The 4,193-nt window shown below is 39.4% G+C and overlaps 1 long non-coding RNA gene across 1 annotated transcript in view; it reads left to right on the top strand.

Moving 5' to 3' along the window:
• Positions 1 to 3,637: 3,637 nt before the first annotated feature.
• Positions 3,638 to 4,193, top strand: part of LOC101845791 — a 4,250-nt gene continuing 3,694 nt past the window's right edge. The window contains exon 1 of the long non-coding RNA XR_220739.3: positions 3,638 to 3,794. This is a non-coding gene — a long non-coding RNA (uncharacterized LOC101845791). The remainder of the gene's footprint in view (positions 3,795 to 4,193) is intronic.

The following is a 4,193-nucleotide window of genomic DNA, read 5'->3' on the forward strand; positions in this document are numbered from 1 at the left end:
TAGAGTCTAGATTTAGATCTAGATTTAGATATCAAGATCTAATCCTCCTGCGTCTTTACCGTACTTTACGGCAATTTTCGTGCAGTCTTCCATCATGTCCAAGTAGGCCAACTATCTAGATCTAGAATCTAGAAGGAAGAGGCTAGCCGTACTTAATGACTTATTAATATGATGGCTAGACTGACCATATATACATCACATTAGTGTGCATAAAATGTGATGCATTAGTATTTATTACTCCAAAACTTATAATAAATATGTTAAATATAGGATGTAGAACCTGCATTACCAGTTTCAGACCCAGTGTCAGCTTTACAATCTTGAGTTTGTAAAGAACTGGACTGTCATTTTGAGCACACCAATGCAAACTTCCAAGAATGTCCAAAATTTAGTATTTTTGGGTGGGTTTTTTTAACCTGCGCTTTGATTCTATGCTATTTGTGATCGCAAAAGGTTCACTTGCTCAAGAAATCGGTTTCTTTGTTTGCAAAAACGAATATATAATTCGGATCCCTTGTGCGTCAGTGGTGTCGTCATGGACTAGGTGTTTCAGAAAACACCATTATTTTTCAGTAGAATCCCCACAGCTGGCTAAATCTTTTTTATTTTCGTCGTTTATTCAATAGTTCGAAAGCCGTGATGCGCGAAAGGAACATCGGGTTCCTAGATCTACGATTTCGGTCTGCTGTTTAACATTCGCCGTTAATGGCGTCACTTTGCGACGTACCGGAAGTCCGAATTTTAGCCTACTTTTGTTTTGAACGGATCAGATCAACAGTGCCTGGATATAATTGTTTTCTTGAGTGACTTCCCCTTACCCGCTTCCCCAGAACAGCGGAAGCAACGGGGAAAGAGAATTTAAAAACGAAAGTAATCATTGCCGTCACCCTCCGGTTACGCACAAGAATCTCGCGTTGAATGTGACGTACTGGACTGTTTTGCGTGTTTTTAGGCTACCCTATTGAATATTTTAGTGAAATTGCGGTGTTTACATTGGATTCCTGGAACAAGAGTATGATGTGTGAACAAACTTCGAGAGATGGATCATTTCTGTGGTTATAGATTTAGCTTTTACTTTTGTGCTTAGTGATGATGTTTGGGGTGTCGTCATGCAGCCGTACAAGACTGACTGACGTACTAGAAATTACATTTTGTCCTAAGAGCAAACATTTTTTATGTCATGTGTGCTCTTTATACTCAAACAAATAGACAAACATGTCCTTGTTTATCTGTCTAACTCAAAAGTACACATTTGTTCTTTGTTGGCATGATTTATATAAGCCTTTTTCCAATACATTGTGTCATTGTGTCATCATTGTCATGTACAAGTAACATTTTTCATAATTGCTATATATATCAATAAGTTTTCAACATATATTTCATGGAAGAGGCTAGCCGTACTTAATGACGGCTAGACTGGCACTCTAGCCGTACTTAAGTACGGGTAGACTCGCAGTCTAGCCGTACTTATTCTTATATGATGGCTAGACTGACCATTTACAAAAAATAGGCCTACTGAATTGTAAATATACATTTTTAGTGTGCAGTACCTAAAGTATTTGTGTATTTGAGACGAAACCAGGTGCCTTAATGACAGTGCATGTATTTTAAACCTCCTGTTTTCTAATGTTAATTAATAGGGCCTAAGACCCTAAGATAAGTACGGCTAGACTGGCAGTCTAGCCGTACTTAAGTACGGGTAGACAGCCAGGCTAGCCGTACTTAAGGACGGCTAGACTGTCAGGCTAGCCGTACTTAATATTGATGGCTGAATTGTAAATGAAATTTTTAGTTTGCAATGCCTAAAGTATTTGTATTTCAGACAAAACCAAAAGTTACATTACTGACTTGCATGTATTTGAACCTGAATAATTACTAGATCTAGATCTAATGAGACTTGTGTACTTAACAGGCTTGAGTCGATATGGCCAAACCTAGATCTAAGTACGGCTAGACTGGCAGTCTAGCCGTACTTAAGTACGGCTAGACTCTCAGTCTAGCCGTACTTAAGTACGGCTAGCCACTTCGATATTTCATTAGAAACAAAATACGCCTTTATTGATCTGTGTATCTCATAGTGCAAATTTGTTCTTTGTAGGCATGATTTTACCTTTTCCCAGTATGTTTTTGTCATCACTGTTATCATGTACGAGTACTGTTTGTCATAATTAGCAACGTAATTGTGATTGTCTACTGTATTTGATATGACCTGATATCAGTTTCAAAGCAAAAGAAACCTCTCCTGGGTTGTTTTTTTATTCTTAAAGTGTGTATTTCTCTCTGGAGGCATGACTTTGTCTTTTCCTGTACATTGTGTCATCATTGTATGTACAAGTCATGTTTGTCATCACTGTTCACAAGTCAGCCCATTGATTTTGTGCTTTTGCCTCATATTAGTTAAAAAATTGTTTTACACATGTGTTTTTCTGGTGCTGAAGCTTTGATAACTGTATTTGTACAGCCTTTCACTATTGTGATGTGTTGTCAATGATATGTCCAATGACCAATGTGTATCCTTTCTTGTACATAACAATGATGACATGTTCTGTGACAACTCAATTAAAATAGATTGTACACGAGTTGCACAAAAGGAAAAATGGGGAACTGGTCGCGCTTAGGTTAGGGCACGGTCACGCCAAGGGCCGATGTCTCTAGAATAAATGTTATAAAGAAGAGGCCTAGATCTAGATCTAGACCTAACCCTACCCTTACCCCTACCCCAAGCCCTCAATTCTGCTCTGTCTCATAGCGGAAGCTCGTTACGGAAGTCCTCCCTCTACTCTAGATATCTAGGAAATCCGAAATGTTACCGAAAACACGTCGTTCCATGTGGGTATCCCTCGAAACTAGATCAACGATTTATGTCTGTATTCTAGATCTAGATTAGGTCTACCCTGAGCCAAGAGGGCGCTGAAACTTTCCGAAATCACAAAAGAGTTCCCCTACCGGGTCTACTTTACTTTTTGTGACTTTGTTCCCGGTTACCGGGTCTGTATCAGACGCTCCCTATCGATAATTGATCCCTTCCTTTAAAAAACAAGTAAGCTAATGCTGTGAACGCAGATCTATACTCGTATCTAACATTTTAAGAATGTATAAACATCAGTGTATCTTACCTCCGAAGACATATCCAAATGGTGTTATTCTATCATAAGAAATGCGTTGAAAAACAGTAGGGGCCTATGCAGGACTTGCCAACTCTCAGTCGTATAAACACCGACACATTCGAGGGGAGTAACTCTGCCGTCTGCCGTCTGCTGTCTTTTCTTCTTCAATGTTCTTCTTCTTCGTCTTCTTCTTTTCCCGTTTATTATTATTATTACATGACGTACATTTATTATTATTATTATTATTATTATTATTATTATTATTATTATTATTATTATTATTTAAGTGTTGTTATTGTTGTTGTTGCTGCTGCTGCTGCTGTTGTTATTGTTTGTTTGGTAAATGTTTTGGTACTCGCAACAGCATAAGATCAAATGAGTGCACTGAAAACAATCTAACATTTATTAGGCATCTCAGTTTGGTTGGAATTTGGAGTTTTGCCTGGGTGGCAGCCGAAGCCTAGCCTACTCTTATCGATTTTCGGACCACCAAGGGATCTTAACGAGCGAAACTTGCACACTGGACCTCCGAGATTGTTCGCCCCCATCGGAGAAGGCTTGGTGTTAGATCTTACCTATCATGAGATCGGGGGTGTGGTTGAAAGACAGCAGTAAGAAAGAGCCATGGAGTATTAGTAGAGAAAAGCTGCTGTCTGCAGAAAGAGTCAGGAGTCAGGAATCCGGAATGTGAGGCAAAGTGGATATATATTGTATCATTATTATCATTAATTATTATTATTAATTATTAATTATTCTCCTGGAGAAGATGTGTCAGTGCATTGGGCCTCAGCCATTGCCTTGTAGTCCAGTCCCAATGTGGTCTGGAAAATGGCTCGGGACAAACAGTCTGCAACAACGTTCTCCTTCCCTGAAATGTGCTGTATGTCCGTGGTAAATTCTGAGATGAATGTCTGGTGACGTTGCTGGCGAACTGACCAGGGTGGGGATAACTTGGACATACATGAGGTTTGTGATCGGTGAATGCTGTGAAGCACCTACCCTCAAGCAAAAATTGGAAGCGACAGACGGCAAGATCATCATCATTGCCTTTCTCACCCTGCACCAGGGTATAGGCCACGGACAAAC

This window comes from Aplysia californica, unplaced genomic scaffold (assembly GCF_000002075.1).
Source record: "Aplysia californica isolate F4 #8 unplaced genomic scaffold, AplCal3.0 scaffold00397, whole genome shotgun sequence".
NCBI lineage: Eukaryota > Metazoa > Mollusca > Gastropoda > Aplysiida > Aplysiidae > Aplysia > Aplysia californica.